Source organism: Mesoplodon mirus, assembly GCF_964341445.2.
Source record: "Mesoplodon mirus genome assembly, chromosome: 5".
Taxonomy (NCBI): domain Eukaryota; kingdom Metazoa; phylum Chordata; class Mammalia; order Artiodactyla; family Ziphiidae; genus Mesoplodon; species Mesoplodon mirus.
Genome location: NC_138980.1, coordinates 72,247,209 through 72,264,373, shown reverse-complemented (window position 1 = coordinate 72,264,373; position 17,165 = coordinate 72,247,209). Strand labels below are relative to the sequence as shown.

Below are 17,165 nucleotides of genomic sequence, written 5' to 3'. Positions count from 1 at the left end.
ACCAGGGATCGAACCCATGTCCCCTGCATTGGCGGGCAGATTCTCAACCACTGCGCCACCAGGGAAGCCCTAGAAGGCTATTGAGACATGCCAGTACAGGGCTCCAGACCTCAAACACAGGGCTGTGGCTCTGGGAGGCAAAGGAGGACACAGATTGGAGGCAGGCTGCCTTCAGGGTGGGAGGTGGGGGGAGGGCAAAGGGGAGAGAGGGAGTCCCACCTGACCCCTGCCTGTTTCAGGACCTGAGGGGAGGGAGGCATAAGGAAGACCATCAAGTTGGGCCTGGAGAGCCAAACGGAGGCTGGGCCCCTCCTGCAGAAGAACCTAGAAGAAGATCAGATGTAGGAGAAGATAGCGACAGGGGACATTTAGGATGCCAAAGGGGCCTGGGACTTGGGGGGAGATGACTGCAAGCATCTGGCTCCCACTTGGAGTGGAGTATGTGAAGCTGGGAAAAGGAGACTACGGTTCACATCCCTCCAGTTGCACACACACATGGACACATGCATGGCTACATGTGGACACGGACGTGGACACACAGTCTTCTTCGGCAGGAGGCAGAAAGTGTGGTGGTTCAGAGATTGGGCTCTGGAATCCAGCAGCCCTGTCCCTGTGACTCTGGGAGCCTCAGCCTCCTCACTGACAGAAAGCCAATGACGCTAGCAGTTAACTCAATATGGTTGTTGTGATGACTTGATGAGATGCTGTATGCCAAGGCTGGGCACAGAGCCTGGCACGCAGGGAACACTCCATCATGGTAGCTCTGAGTAATACTAAAAAAAATGTGATCTGACTTCTGAAGCCAAGGAGCCATAAAGTATTTCATTCAGTGTATCTCACTTCTGAAGCCAGAGAGTCATAAAGTATTTCATTCAGTGTTAGGAGACAAGTCCACGGGAAGGCATGAAACCTCTCATTTGTTGCTATCCACTCCGGGTGGCTTTCTCTGGGTGTGTCTTGATGAGTCCTTTGCCTTTTATTTCTAGGACTCCTGGAGAAATGACAGTCCCTTGCTGCTGCATTTAATTGGAGAGGATCTCAGAGACCCGAGATTATAATTATGACACGTTAAATGCAGAGCTCTTCGAAAGTCTGCCCTTGCCCTCGCTGTCACCCTGAACAGCTCTGAGAACCCAAACCCTGCAGCCCCCAGAGTGTGCCCTGGGTCTCTCAGCCAGGCCTCACCTGGGAAATCTGAGTGATGGTGACGTGCAGGCAGCAGGAAGACACACAGTAAACCTAGGAGCCTGTGATGAGCTCAGGAGAGGTGAGTTGATGATATGCTATTTATAGCCTCACTAAGAGGCTCTGGCCGCCAGCTCCATGTGAGGCTGGGTGGAAATGATGCCTTTGTGGAGCTGAGAGCACAGAATGAAACTGGTGATTCATGGGCAGCAGCCACTTGAAATACAAACGCTCCTGCGTCCCAGCCCTGCTGGCCTTTCAGACGCCCACTTTGGAAGCGTGTAGAACAGAGTTGCTAGCCTACTGTCTCCAATCTTCATGCCTTTGGACAGGATGCGAGGACAGGCAGGTTCTGCCTCACAAGGGACCTAAGAAGGGCAGCAGTGCTCCTCAGAGAACCCCAAGACCTTGAGCCCACCCCTCCCAGGGCCTCAGCCAGAGCCCAGGTCAGGGCTGAGTAAGAGGCAAGCCCTGGGCTCAGGAGGCCTGCAGGTCAGAGAGAAAAAGGACTGTTCCTGCTCCTGCCCTCTGTCTCCAGGGGCAACACTGGCCACACAGCAGCTTTCTGATGACGCCTGTTCTGCTGAACCTACAAATATGTACAAGGAGGAAATCCTGGTAGTTTTAAAATACACCCCCCCCAATTCCATAGCCCAGTACCTGTCACCTGAAATAGCTGTTGTTTATTTTCCTTGGTAATGTCTTGGCTTCCAGGCCAAAGTATACTTGGAGGCCCCAACTCAACTCACACTCTGTGAGGAATGTGCTGGGGGTCTCTTAGCTTTGTCAGCCAAAACTGGATTGAAAGGGTCGAACCAGAATAATAAGGCATAACTGAGCTCTGGAGCCAGACTGTCTGGGCTCAAATTCCATCTCCACACTTGCCAGCCATGTGGCCACCATCACATTCTTCTCTTAGACCCAGTTTCCTCCCTGGTAAAGTGGCGGCAATAACAGAACTTACCTCAGGGCTTCCCTGGTGGTGCAGTGGTTGAGAGTCGCCTGCCGATGCAGGGGACACGGGTTCGTGCCCCGGTCCAGGAGGATCCCACATGCCGCGGAGCGGCTGGGCCCGTGGGCCGTGGCCGCTGAGCCTGCGCGTCCGGAGCCTGTGCTCCTCAACGGGAGAGGCCACAACAGTGAGAGGCCCACGTACCACAAAAAAAAAAAAAAAAAAAAAGAACTTACCTCAGTGGGTTGTGGGGAAGGTGAAAAGAAGGAATGTATGTGAAGCGGTCAGCGCAGTGCCTGGCACGTGGAAGGACTCAGTAAGTGGGAGCTGCCACTGCTGCGTGCTTGTGCTTGCTACAGCGTCTTGGCCCCTACACTGACACCATAGCCTGTGGCCCTGAGGCTCCTCATGGAGGTGGTGCCCTGAGCCTCAAGAGAGACCGTCTGTCTGTCCCTCACAAGCACAGCCCGCATCAGGCTGCCCAGCACGATGGAGTCCACCCCTGGGCAGCTTGGCCCTTTGCACTGCCTGCCCCTGGGCATGCCTAGGAATCAAGTGCCTGTCTTTTGGGTTGGGCCTTGCTTGGGCTTGACCACTCTACTCTTCCACTCCTCTGGGCCTGGGGTGGCCCTTGGGGGCATTAACTATCACCTCCCAGTGGAGGACTTCACCTGAGGGCCCCACGTATTAACTTGAGGTCTGTAGCCAGCAGGCTGCCCACCAAGGCGGGGCCTGCACGGCAGACAGGTTGGGCCCACCTCACCTACCAGCTGGGCATACAGCACAAACTGCTGAATCATGAAGGCCCATGAGGCCTTGGCTGTTTGTACGTTCTCTCATCTCTAGCTGTCAGCCAAAACATAATTGTAGCTGTCACTTTGGCAGCAAGATGCTGTGATGTGTCCTAGTACAACTGCCTCTGCTCCATGGCAGTGAGCTTTGGGGAGGTGGGAGGAATCTGCAGCTGCTCCCATGGAGAGAGCCGTTCTGGAAAGTGACCTGTGCAATGTTCAGCCAGGTGCAGCCTCAGGGGTGGTGTGAGCACCAGGGTAAGGCCCTGCATTAGAACAGGCACTGGCATGCCTGCACCCACATCTGCATAATGCAATTCTGAAATGAGGTATTTCGGGCAGCTACAAGGGCTTGGAAAACAGCCTTTAGACTTACACAGAAGTTGGACTCCAGTGTGCCTGGGCTGAATGAGTAGTTAGACAGTGGGGTACATGGTGTAGGGAGATGGTGCCAGAGGTATACCTAGGGCCAGATTGTGAAGCAAGAGGCTTGAAGGCCAGGCCATGGAGCTCGGACTTGATCCTGCAGGTAATGGGGAGCCACTGAAGGACTTAAGGGAGAGAGTGATGTAGACATATGACACTGAGTGCCTGGGCTCAAACATCCAAAGTAGTGGCACTAGGTGTAAAGACCCCCCCCTCCCCACAGCAGTGGTGTGCTGCATAGGAGGGTGTTCTGGAGTGCATGGGGCAGCAGCCCCAGGATTCAGGGGTGACTAACTCTGTGCTTAGTGGGTAAGTGTGGGAAGGGTCAGCTCTAGTCAGGCTAGCTGCAGGTGTTCAGCACGTGAGAGGAGGCTCATGCCTTCCTTCTTCCTTGGTCCTCCTAGGCCAGAGTTCATTAATGAGGCACCTGTGTGCAGATGTGCCAAATGCAAGGGACTGCACACACTCATGTCAAAGGTCAGGGGAGGCTCCTGGGGCTGCGAAATGGTCCCACTGCCTGTGGGTGTTGCCTCCCTCACCACACACACACTAAGAAAACAGCAGAGACAAATATCCAAGCTTGGGGAAATTCCCTAGAAGGAAGGTTCTATCCTCACGAACTTAAAAAACTGCCAGTTCATAGGCTGGTTAATGAAGACAGAGAATATGGAGTGTTGGGAGCCATTACTGGTGGGTGAACCACCCATGAGCATGGAAGCCAGAGCATATCTAGACCATCATGTAAGTCAGGAGGAAGACAGGATTCAACTGACAAAAATTGTGTGTACCCTGCTCAGAAGTGCATTGTTGTGCAAGCAGTCGTTTGGCAGTCATTATTCCCTTTCAGCTGCAAGCCAGGGAGGGCGGGATGCCTCTCAGTTGTCAGGAGAGGAAGGGAAGGGGGAAGGAATGTTCCCATTCTGGAATGATCTTCCATCAGTGTTCCCTGCGTTGGGCTGCCAGGAAGGCAGAAGGGAGGGGATGCGACAGCTATTTAACAGTGAGGAAGGTCCCTCACCTGCACGGCCCCTGACACAGGTGTGTGTGGAGGGAGGGTGCCTGGAACCCTTTGGCATGTGGGTGGAGCCTGAACCTTATCCTCTTCCCTGAGGACCGGCAGCACATTGTAAACCACCACTGGCTGCCCAGGGCTGGCTTGGAGCAATATGCCAAGATGTAGTTTTTCCTATTTGGTGTGCTTTTTCCTTTAAATTTTAACATGTATCAGGTTTTTTTTTTTAATATACAATCAGAAAAGTCCAAACAACCATATGTACAGCTTAACAAATAATTATAAAGTTAATGTTATTTTTTTTTTATAGAGCAAAGTATAAAAAAAGAAAACACATGGCCCTTAAACCTTTGCCTGGCCAACCTCCACTGAAATTCTTTTAACATAGTTTAAAAATTAAAATAGTACAAAAAGATATAAAATGAAAAGTAAGTGCCCCCTCCCTCCCTCTTCCCCACAGGTGAACACTAACAGTTTCTTGTGTATCCTAAATTTTTTTCTCTGCATCAATAATATTTCTGGAGTATGTGATCACACAAGATTTGTCTGTATTTAATAATAAATTTTAAAAGAGGATATAATCATGTCTGTCCCAAGATATAAAATTAATATGTGTCAAAGATTTAGTTTAACTTATTAATTAATGAGAGAACCACTAAAACATTACAACCAATTCAAAGGAGAACTCACACTATCACACATGATAGTCAGATAAGGAATGCTGAAATCATTTCAGAAATGGATGCAAAATTGGTCAGAATCCACAAGGCAATAGTCAACTGTCTTCCACTAGACACAATCTATATAACTGTGAACAGAAATTATTTGCATTACTATTAAGGTTTTACAACTTCACTTCCATCTTTAGAGCTGAGAAATACCTAGTCAAAGACACAAAAGGGGGCTTCCCTGGTGGTGCAGTGGTTGAGAGTCCGCCTGCCAATGCAGGGGACATGGGTTCGTGCCCTGGTCCGGGAAGATCCCACATGCCGTGGAGCGGCTGGGCCCGTGAGCCATGGCCGCTGGGCCTGCGCGTCCGGAGCCTGTGCTCCACAAAGGGAGAGGCCACAACAGTGAGAGGCCCGCGTACCGCAAAAAAAAAAAAAAAAAAAAAAAAAAAGACACAAAAGGCAGAAAGAACCTAGGTGGGTAAGTTATTCAGGACAACCACTAAATTTCAACATCTTTCACAGTTTTCCCTACACTTGTAATTGGCTCCCTACCTATATCCCTCCTTGGAATTCCCCTGCCGACAACCCCTGCTGCCCTGTTTGTACCAGTTGACATTGCTGTACATGTTCCAGGTGATGGGCCAGGGCTGAAAGCCTAGCCTGGGAGAACCAACAATCACCCAGGCTGAGCCAGCCAAGTGCTCCCAAGGCCCTGACAGTTCTTTGGTTGTGGGCCCTGGAGTTGTGAGTCAGGCTGACTCAGGACTGGCGGTCATGTTGGGCCTTGTAAAAGATGGTTAAGGGTTTTGTGAAAAAGGGAAGAAATTAGAAATGCAGGGAGAAAGGGCTTATAGTCCAGCACAAAAGACAAAATGTTTGTCTAATGAGCTTCCAGTTCCTGGGATGACTTTGTACATTTGGATTCTGTGAGAGTCCTCTTTTTGCTGGCGTCAGCTTGGGTGGTGTCTGTTCCAATAATTCCTTACCCAAGGGAGTAGCTGACATGCAAGATGTATTATGACCTAAGGAGCTGGGGTGGTGTCTGAGGCAGTTTCCCACAGAGCCCAGGGTCTGTGTTGGCACCACAGGGCATTATGTCAGCTGCAGAGAGCAGGGGGCAGAGTGGGTCTATGATACAGAAGAAAAGAACAAATACCTGCCTCACTCTGCATCCTTGTACAATCACCTCATCTCCTATGAACAGGTTTTCTTATCTTAAAAATGAGGGACGATGCTCCTTTCTGGCTTCCTCCCTGGTCCCCATGGAGGTCCAGTGGGAGGCATGGGTGTGAGTCTACTGCCCAGGCCAGTCATGTGGTAGGAACTAAGCCCACAGCACTGGCAGGATGGGAGAGCTCAGCCCCTCTGTGCAAAGTGCTTTGGGAGAAGAGGTTTTGTGCAGAATGGCCAGTCATGATTAATTGATGGGAGGCTCTCAGGCAAAGGATCAGATTTCACAGATTAATACACACACACACACACACACACACACACACTTTGGCTCTCTTGAGAAGGAAATGTTCATTCAGCATAAGGCAAGCGTATCTAAATCAAGATTTTCCATACCTTCAATGGGTTCCTTTCCACCATCTTCATTCATTCACTGAGCATGTACTGAGCGCCTACTGTATGATGAGCACTGCCCCAGACACTGAAATCATGAGACAAGGAGTTAGCTCCTGCCCTTGCAATGTTGGGAAGCAGACATACGAAAAGAGCTTTACCAAGGAGTTTGATAAGAACAGAGAGAGGAAAACAAAGGATATTCTAGTAGCACTCACCCATGACCCCGGTGTGGCATCAAGGATCCTCAGGGCATGGCCAGAGGAAAGTCTAGTGTTGCTGGAGTGCCATGGAAAGTAAGGGGCTGGCTGCAGTGGGGCCAGTCATGTAGGGACTCGGGGGCCTCAGGAGAAAGTCCATACTTCACTCAAGAAACTGAGTGCTGTGGTCAGATTTGTACTGTAGAACTGTCACTCTGGCTGCCCGTGAAGAGTCGTTAGAGGGGAACAGACTAGAGGCATAAAGACCTGTTAGGAGGTGGCTACAGGCATCTGAGCAGGAAGTGATGACCTGAACTGAGTAAAACAAGCGGAGGGAACTGATTCAAGAAATGTTTTGGCCAGGATTTAACCTGAGAAACAGACAGTGATGACCGTCAGATTTTCAGCAAGGACAACCATGTGGTTAGGGTGTCGCCATCACAGGAGAAAGAAACCCCAGGAGGAGAAGCAGGTTTGGGGGAGGGGGATGGGCTGGACAACGGTGAGTTCAGTTTGAGACGTGGTGAGTATGAAGGACCTATGTACATGCAGGTGGAAGCAGTCTGAGGCAGATGGACACACAGGTCTGAAATCTAGGGAGCAGTTCAGGCTGTGAAGCTGGAGGGAATGTGGGCACAGACAAATTTACATGAGTGTGGCTGGGGAGGAGAGGGCAGGGGAAGAAGTGGAGGGGCATCATGCCCTTCGGCCCTAAAATTCTCACCTGCTGAGAATGAGGGTGGGGAAGGGGCTGAGGGCAAGGAGAGGATGCTTGGAACACCTGTTAGGGGAAATACCACAGAATCTGACCTAGGCCTAGCAATACAGGGGCCCTGGTGGCTTTGGAGGTCATAAATCTGCATTGGCACTGACCTGTCCTCCTCAGGGTCTTCTCCAGGACATAGAAGGCAGGAAGGTTGGTCGGCCTGTAGTACTTGGGCTGCAGTCTTACAAGATAGTTGTGGCAGAAGGTTCATTTCCTTTTGAGTGTGTAGCAGAGAGAGCTAACTGTTCACCAACAAAAAAAAACGTGTATCCCTTGCCCTGCCATAGAACAGAGTTGAGGCTAGGAAGGGGCTTCCCAGCAGAGGCTACATTTCCCAGCATATACCCCTCCTCTTACATCTGTTACATCTGAGAGGAGTCAAGTGACACATTCTTGCCAATGGAATGTTGATCAGGGATGACATGTATTTTCCAGCCCCAAATAGTTAAGAAGCAGATGTGCCTTCTCCACCCTTCTTTCCCTCTTCTAGTTTGAGGCCCCCTTGGAAACCACATGTTGGAGATGGCAGAGCCACAAGGTGGAAGGATCCCGGTCCCTAAATCATCACTTGGAGGACACACACCACTGATCAGGAACACCCAAGTGAGTTGTCTGTGAACAAGAAATCAGCTATATTGTCTGAGCCAATATACATTTGGGGATTTGTTTGTTATAGCATCTAGCATTATCCTAACTAATATAGGGTTTAAGAAAATTGTTGGTTGTTCAGATGATTCTGATGCGGCCAGACTGGAGAATCAATTGAAGCCTCTCGGGACAGAAAGTCTTTGTTGAAGTGCAAGAGCAGGAGTGGAGAGAGGACTGGAAAAATCTAGAAAGAAGGAGGTCAAGGCCTCTGGTAGAATTCAGGAGGCTAAGATTTCAGGGAGAGGCTATCCTGCAGTGTGGCAAGAGCCAATGGGAAAAGGTAAGGAACATTAAGCAGGTCCGGGAACTGTGATGCTGGGGGTCAGGAATCATGTTGGATGGTTAGTCCACTTGGAAATTGTGGTCTGTGACAAAGCAGGACATGGGGTGGAGAGAAAGTGTCAGAGGTCTGGCCACTGTCTTGCAACCAGGGCAGTGGGAAGAAGTGCTTTAGTTAAAAACTAGACTAACCATCAGGACTGCTATCACTAAGCCCTGTCAGCTGCCATGACTGAATGGATCTGAGCAGGGTGTCTCATCATTGGTGAGGATTTGTTCATTAGGCCACAGAGATGCACACCTGAAAGCTGGTCCATGAAAGGAACACCTGTAAATGCTGAGGCAGGCTAACTCCATCCAGAAACAGAAACAGCCAGACCCACAGCAAGAGTGCTTTCTTCAGTTGGTAGAGCAGCTTGGCACTCTCCAAATTGCTTATTTACACATCTGTTTGAGCCTCATGGACATCCCATATAAAGACAGTGTCCCTCTGTGCCAGGTAAGGTCACCAAAGTGTTAAATAAATGATAGCACTCAGGAGGGAGTGGAGCCAAGGTCTCCTGATCCTTGGCCAGTGGTCCTCATTATAAAATTCCTTTTACAGACATTTTAAGACATTAACTACCCATCATCTTGGGAAGATTTAGGCCTCAACATGCCCCTGGCAGCAGGAATGACGGGGATGGCCTCCAAAGGCACTTCCAGCTAGCAATCCTTAAAAGAGTTTCTGAATGAGTAGTTCCAAAATAAGACTAGGAATAGGAATGACAGAAAACTCAAAATAATAGTTGTGAAAATAAGAGAAGTTTATGTCTCTTAAAAAGTCTGATGTAAATGTAAGGGTTGCTATGGCCCTCCACAATTTCAGAGGGTCAAGGCTCCTTCTATTTTGTTTTTTTTCCTCTATTGTTGTGTAACAAATAACCTCAAAACTCAGTGGCTTATAACAACAATAAGCTTTTCTTACCTCACACTTTCTGTGTGTCAGGAATTCAGGAGTAATTTTGCTAGGTGACTCTGGCTTAAGCTCTCTCATAAGGTTGCAGGCAGGATGTCAGAATGGAGCTGTGGTCACTTGATGGCTTGACTGGCACTGCAACATTGGTTCTGGCTGATGTCAGGAAGCCTCAATTCCTCACCACCTATAATCCTCCATAGGGTTGCTTGAGTGTGCTTACAACATGGCAGCTGGCTTCCACTAGCCTAGAGCAAGTGCAGAATCTGCAGTGTCCTTTATGAAGTAGTCTCAGAAATCACACTATCATTTCTGCAATATCCTGTTGGTTACACGGGTCAGTCCTGTTGAATACGGGAGAGAATGAAACAAGGACATACCAGTAGTTGAGAATTACTGGAGGCCATCTTGGAAGTTGGGCTACCACATCAGCCATCTTCAGAGAGTGGCTTCATCCTAATATTCTAGTATGGTTGCTCTAACTCCAGCTGTCACATCACAGAAGGTACTTTCTGGCTGGCATGAAAAAAGAAGAAAGGAAGAAGGCATGCCTTTCAAGAAGTTGCATACACTATCCTACTTATAGCTTATTGACCAAAACTTAGTCACATAGCTGGAAAGGAGGCTGGGAAATTTAGTATTTACTTTGGATGCCATGTACTCAGCTAGACCAGATATTGGGGGACACTTGGCAGTCTCTGACACATCAGCAATGTTCCTGTGTATATTTCAAAGGATGGTGTGGGGAGGGGAGCACAGAGGACATCACTCTCTTGGGTTACTGACCTGGCTAAGGACTTCTGACCCATCTTGTCTGGGAAACGTGTGTGTGTGTGTGTGTGTGTGTGTGTGTGTGTGTGTGTGTGTGTGTGTGTGTGTGTGTGTGTGTTGCAGGGACAGGGGAGAAGTGCAGATAAGTGCTTTATCCTGTAATTAGTGAATCTCAGTGTCAAGAGAAAATAGTCCTTAGAAGAACTCAGGAGACAAATGAACATTAAAAACAGACTGAGTCCTAGAAACTCAGCCAAGAGTGGTCCCAAGAATTAAGATGATCCAGAAAATGAGAAGACCATCACAGGAGACACTGTGAGAGCAGCCTCATTCTGCACCCAGACCTGCAGGTTTAAATAAATTCTAGGCAGCCCAACTTATGACCCAAATGCAGAAGCCCAGATGGGCAACTCTACAAGCTGTGTTTTTAAAAGATCGTATGATTCCTGATCAATGAACCAAAGAGACCAAATGCAAAAGTGTTTAGAGCTGAGCTGCAGATTTGCCCAGAGACCTCTTAGAGACCAGAGCCAAGGCTTGAGCAGCCAGCTGGGTGCTGACTCAAGCTGGGGGTGAGCCCGATACTGGAGCCTGGCTAAGCAGAATATGAGCCATCAGCCAGCCAGGGAATTCTAAGGCTTGACAAGCCCACAGAAAAGCTGCCCTGGCAGAAGGAGGGCAAGGCTCTGACTTGGCTGAGTGGCTGGTGACAGAGGGCACTGTCATCCTAGAGGAATGCAAAGTCTGGAGCAAGAGGCCTACAGCTGGGGCATCCAGGGGGGCAGCTGGTACTGCCAAGGCCCCTGTGGCAGAGGCTGGCTTTCTTTTCACTGCCAAGGCCTGCCTGGACCTTGGATCCTTATCTTGAGGGTGGAAGAGATGGACTGAGGATTCAGAGGTGCTCGCTTCATGGAGGGTGACTACAATCTCCTACCTGCCTGGCTAGTCTCGTGTGCCCTGCCCATAGCCCAAGCTGGATAACGTCCTGGGTCCTGAGTCCACACCAGGCCATCTCCAGATGGGGTGTCAGGACACCCTGGGTAGGCAGCATGCTCACTCACCCGGGTCACAACCCATGCTCCTTATTGTACATGGGTTGTCAATCATCACCACATTGCTGCTGCGCAAGGGTCAACCTCCAGAGCAGTAAGGGATCACCACAGCTCCAGCCTTCCCCTCTGCCTTGGCCCGAGTGCCAAGGTCACCGAGAATTTGGGGGAACTCTACAGACTGCTAGTTTGAGGACCCTTTCAAGAAAGACACCTCCAGGTGTGGCTGACATCAGGCTCCAACTTCAGGTGGGGGTAGGGGGGTGTTGGAGGCTAAGGGTGGGCTGGTAGGGGGTAGTTAGGAAGGGTAAAGCATCCCAAAGTGGCTTGGAATTGGCTTCGGAAATCCAGGACTGTGCTTTGTGGCTCTGTTGCAGTAATGCTTAGTGAGCACCTGCTCAATGAGGCAGACACTTGGCTACCCCCTGGGGACACAGAGCAGAGGAAGGCTCATATGACATCACACCAGACCATAAATAAAGCAAAACAGCAGAGGGTGCAATATGCAGTGATAGGTTAAATACAAGACACAGAAACAGTGGAGGAGGGGAATGTGCTGGTAGAGTGGTAAAGGGAAGCTTCACTTCAGAGAAGAGGTGGTACCTGCAAGAAAGAACAGGAGTTCCTCAGCCACGATGGGGCCAGGTGAGGAAGGGAATCTAGGCAAAGGGAACAGCAAGCACCAGAGCTCTTAGCTGTGAGACCACCAGCGGTAGAGGAAGAGATTTTCCTTGCCTGATGTGTTCATTAGACTTTGAAATTTCTGGGCCCTTTCAGGGTGCAGTAGCCTTGATCTCTTTCCATTAAACAACTCAGAGGAGTCAGAGAGGGGAGAAGATGCTCCCTCCCTGCTCGTTGGGTTTTCTTTCAACTTTGAATCCTTGGTAGCTAGTCATAACAGGGGGGGAACCATAATTATGAAGAGGAGAAGGGTTCTCTGATCTTGAAGAACCTGCCCAAGGCCCAGTCCATCTTTATGTAGATCCTCACGTGACCTTGGATGGCCCCTTAGGCATGACTGTCCCCAGCAGCCTCTGATGGGGCAGGAGGCAGGGCTGGGAGGTGCACTGGGTGGGGCACTCTAACCTACCGTCCCTGCTTTCAGACCCAGTCCGTTGAGGTGTCTGGGCCTCTCTGGAACCCTTGGGAGCCCCCAGCATTGCCAAAGCACCGTCCTGCATCTTGCAGGTGGCCCTACAGTGTGAGAATCGTCATCTGGCTCATGCTGACACATCCTAGTAGCTTTTTTGGTGGTGTACAGGCTTGCTTTTCCTCTAGGACCCAGGAAAACATGATATGCAAATGAATCACCAGGTGACCCAAAATCAAACAGCTGCTCTGGAGTTCTTCTGTGAAGGTAAAAGGAACTGGAGGCCCCAAGAGGTCCACCTCCTTTCTGGGTCAAGGTGGGCAAGTGAGACTGAACCAGAGTTACACTGGGATGTCACCCTGTCTCTGGCTACAGGTGGACCAGGAACCTCAGGCAGAGCTGCCAGTGCCCAGCGAGGCTTTGGGAGGATTTGTGGTGCAGGTGGAGGGTGCGTCATCAGTGCTGAGGTCCTGGCCAGCCCAGCTCATTCATCCAGGAACCCCTTTCCCCTGACTGTTGCTCTTCTCACTGGGATATGCAAATAGCCTCATGGCAGGCCTGGCCTTTCTCTCACCTATGCCAGCTCCAGCCCCAAGGCCTAGCTCAGGTCACATCTCTCTGGTTCAAAAACCCCTTAATATAAACTCCTTGGTCTGGCATCCAAGGCCCTACCCACTACAGTACTAACTCACCTCTCACCAGTCTTCCATAAACTCCTCCTCCAGCCCAGTGTGTGCCCATCCTTTTTGTCCTCGTCCCCTAAAGCTCTCTCATCTTTGAGCCCTGGATCTTGCCTTTACCGGGTCCAAAGGTCCCCTTGCCGCTGCTGCCCTCCTGACCAGGCCCAGTTCCAGTGCCGTCTCACCTATCAAGTCTTCCTTGTCACCCTCTGCCCTCTGAACCTATGGCCTACAAGATGGAACTTTTTACTAGATTTGTATCGTTAATTATAGGAGTGATACATGCTTGTAAAAACATCCCCACATTATAGAAGCATACACAGTAAAATGACTGTGTCATCCCAACGCTCCTTTCCCTAGAACTCACCCCAGTCAACAGTCAGGCATGCACATGGGTGCCCATTTTACACAACAGGAGAGGGGGCCCTTGAGAACTTTCCATCACCACTTGACATGGCGGTGGCAGGGTGGTGGTGGTGAGGAGCAGAGATGGTGGAAGGTTTCAGAGAGTGGTGACTTGTGTTGACTTTGGAAAACATCACTGGCCTCGAGGTCAGTCTGTGGGACCCCTTGATTTCTTTCAAAGAACAGAGCCCCAGGGAGGCATTTCTAGTTCACAGGAAGATATTCATTCTGTTCACCCAAGAGCCAGAAACTCAAGTTCAAAAGGCAGCCAGGCTGCTTGAGAATCCTCTTGGCCTAGCACAACCCCCACTATAAGCCCGGGCTGAGCTGAGTGGAAAGTCAGGCAGCTTTAATGGCACGGTCACTCGGTCAGATGGAGAGACGCAGAGTTTGAACGCTGGCCTGCCTTTCTCCAACCTGGGCCCTTGCCTGGCCCCTGTAGGTCCAATGTTCTGGCTGGTCAGCCTGGAGCCCTCTACCCACCGTGTGCCCTGCTGGCGAAGCAGTGAGTCTCCTTACAGCATGGCTCAGGAGAATAATCTGCCCAAGGGACTACTCACCCTCCTTAGAGTAGGAACTAGAGGAAGAAGCGGGGCTGTGCTGGCATCTCCTTCTCCAGAGGTTCCAGCCCATGTTTCTAGGCAGTTTGAGCAACAGGGGATAGATGTCTTCCCTAAATAACCCAAGGTACCACATGTCTCCCCCACACTCCAATTCAAATAAATATTTAAGGAAGAGAAGGGACTGCGGTACACCAAGGTGGGAACACCTAACCCCAATTTAGAGATGTCAGGGAAGTCTCCAAGGTATTGGCATATAAACTGACACTTAAAAAATAATCAGGATGTGGCCAGGTGAAGGTGAGAACAGTATTCCACACAGAAGGAACACCACTGGCAAAGGCCTAACAGTGAGAGGGAGCATGACTTTGGAGAAACTGGAAATTCACTGTGGCTGAGCCTAGTGTGTGAGGGGGACATGGAGGGGGTGGGCTTGGAGAGGTCGACTGCTTGGGTGTGCAAACCTCAGGGCTTTGTCCCAGTGGCTAAAGGGAGTCAAGGAAAGGTTTTAAGAAGATAAGTGACATTTCAGACAGATGACTCATAGACCATGAGCTGGAGGTGATAAGTTTGGAGGAAATGAATGCCTTTGGGTGAGCAATAATGGTAGCCTAGACTAGGGTAGGCACAGTGGAAGATGAGAGGAAGTAGAATTCAACACAGCATGTGGGGATGAGGAAGAGGAAGGCGACCCTGGCTTAGGTGTTGAGGATATAGATCACAGATTGACAGTCACATTCAGCAAACAATTATTAACTGGACTGGACTCAGGGTGTAGGGATCTGGAGGTCCCCACACATTTTCATATGTAAAGAATTGAAGGCCAGTGGCCAGTGATAAGCCCCAATCTGGCCATCTAGCCTGCTGACATCAGTGCAGACCTGATTGGGCACCCAAATCTTGATTCGGGCATATCATGTACACACAGAGGCTGCTAGACACCATAATCCTGAAGCAGACACCCCAGGTCCACAGCCGACCACTCTCAGCCAACCTAGTGCTCCCCTAACCTACAAGCCAGATATCCCCAGTCAATCAGCAACACTCAGAAACTTTGTTTTTTGAATACAGAACAGAGATAGTTCATGACCAACCCCATTTCTCCCCCTTCCCCAACCTAGACTCTCTGCTGGAACAGTTTTTTGTTTGGCAGTAAAACTTTTCTACTCAGCACTCAATCTTTGGCCTCTAGTCTTAACTCAAGCCAGAGGCCTCCACCAGCCACAGGGCCTGAAGGGGCTTCAACAAAGTTGGATACACCTTATATGTTCTTCACACAATTCTGATATTCTGTACTCTGTGGTCCTTCTTTGAGCTCTCCTGGGCACCTGCAGGTGCAGTGAGCAGCCCAGTAGGGGCTGAGGGTGTTATCTGAGGCCATGAAACATGGGGGCATTGGGCTGTGGGGTATGGTGGAAGAATACAGGTAGGAATCCCAAACCCTTGGTTATGGTCTCCAGCTCCCCAGGTGACCTTTCCTCTTTGGGCCTGTTCCTCCTGCCCCCAGGCCTTTGCACATGCTGTTCCCTCTGCCTGGAATACTCTTCCCTTCCCCTTTGTCTGTTTGACTCATCCTTCAGGTCTCTGCTTTCTCAGGGAACACCTTTTTTTTTTTTTTTAATAAATTTACGTTTTTGTTTTATTTATTTTTGGCTGTGTTGGCTCTTCGTTGCTGCGCAGGCTTTCTCTAGTTGCGGTGAGCGGGGGCCACTCTTCGTTGCGGTGCATGGGCTTCTCATCACGGTGGCTTCTCTTGTTGCGGAGCATGGGCTCTAGGCACGTGGGCTTCAGTAGTTGTGGCACAAGGGCTCAGTAGTTGTGGTTCGTGGGCTCTAGAGCGCAGGCTCAGTAGTTGTAGCACACGGGCTTAGTTGCTCTGCGGCATCTCACTGACTTCTTGATCCAGGTCAGATTCCTTAGTTAAATATTCCCATAGACCCATGTTCCATTACTTCTTTCCCTTCATTAGGGGTTTTTGTTTATTTGTTTGTTTGCTACCATCTGCCTCCCCCAGCAGACTTCCATGAGAGAGAGGTTCTGTCCTACTCACTGTTGTATCCCCAGGCCCTGGCAAGGGACCTGTCCAGTAGTAGGTACTGAATGAATGCATGAATGAACAGATGGATAGATTTCACTTGGTAAAACAAAAGCTCAATTGGATGAGACCCTTCCCAGCATTGACGTAACCTTCTGGGCCTCTATCATTTCATCTCTGAAATAGGAAGAATGTTCCCTGCTGGCTGCTTTACTTCTGTATCTAAAATGACTCCAGTTAGTCTGATAAAGTTTGGGATGCTTTAAAAACAACTGGGATAAAGGTTCCTATTTGGCTCAAGGAGCTTATTTTCTGACCCCTAGTCACATATATATGAACATTGAGAGAGAAATTCAGGCTGTGCCAGAAACCCCAGGGCCCTCTGTCAGAGTTGGAGTTAGACAACCCCTTCCAGAGAAGGATGAGTGGCCAGAAGCCCCAGCCATGCCTCCTAGAGTTAGGGCGGTAAAGGCTCTCCTGTGTTCCCATGGCCCGGCAGGCAGGGTGGATGCGTGTCACAGCTCAGAACTGGGAATGGTGCCCCATCAGGGGCTCAGAGTCTACTCATTTAGCCTTCTGTCTGTCTTCAGTGATGGACTGAGTGTAGGAGTTTTTCTGAGGCAGAGCCAGAGGTATGGCTTAGGGCCCAGTGAATCATCTCCCAAGAGTCTAGGCTGCACAAGAAGGCTGCCTGTGTCCACCATTGCTTTCACTGCTGCAGGTGGACCTCACCTGCTCAGGTCCAGATCTGCTTATAAGATGCACCAGGATGAGGACACCATCTTTATAATCTTCACAAAGAGATTCTGCCCAGCCATCCTCTCCCTGAGGGCCCATAACTACACATTCCTATTCCCCACAGTCTTGAGGGAACTTGCTCCTCCTGGAAGGGGTAGCTGGCTGGACTGGAAGGATGACCTGGTCAGGGGCTGGAGTGAGACAGAATCTTGGCCACATCAAAATTTGTGCTAATATCCCTAGCCAGGATAGGGAGTACCAGGTCCTAATAAATCAATAAGGTTCTTCAAGAGCTGAAAAACCTAAACGAGGAAAAGGAGGAGGCATCTGATTCTGGAGGAGCCTTTTCAGTGGCTTAGGAATGCAATGCCCATTATACCAATGGGTAA

The 17,165-nt window shown here is 50.0% G+C and overlaps 1 long non-coding RNA gene across 1 annotated transcript; it reads right to left on the bottom strand.

Annotated features, from left to right (window-relative positions):
- Positions 1-6,603: 6,603 nt before the first annotated feature.
- On the bottom strand, positions 6,604-9,954 carry LOC309805817. Its single transcript, XR_014294312.1, has 3 exons — positions 9,461-9,954; positions 7,674-7,844; positions 6,604-6,688 (listed from the first exon to the last, which is right to left on the bottom strand). It is a non-coding gene; the product is annotated as an uncharacterized lncRNA (long non-coding RNA).
- Between the last annotated feature and the right edge of the window lie 7,211 nt (positions 9,955-17,165).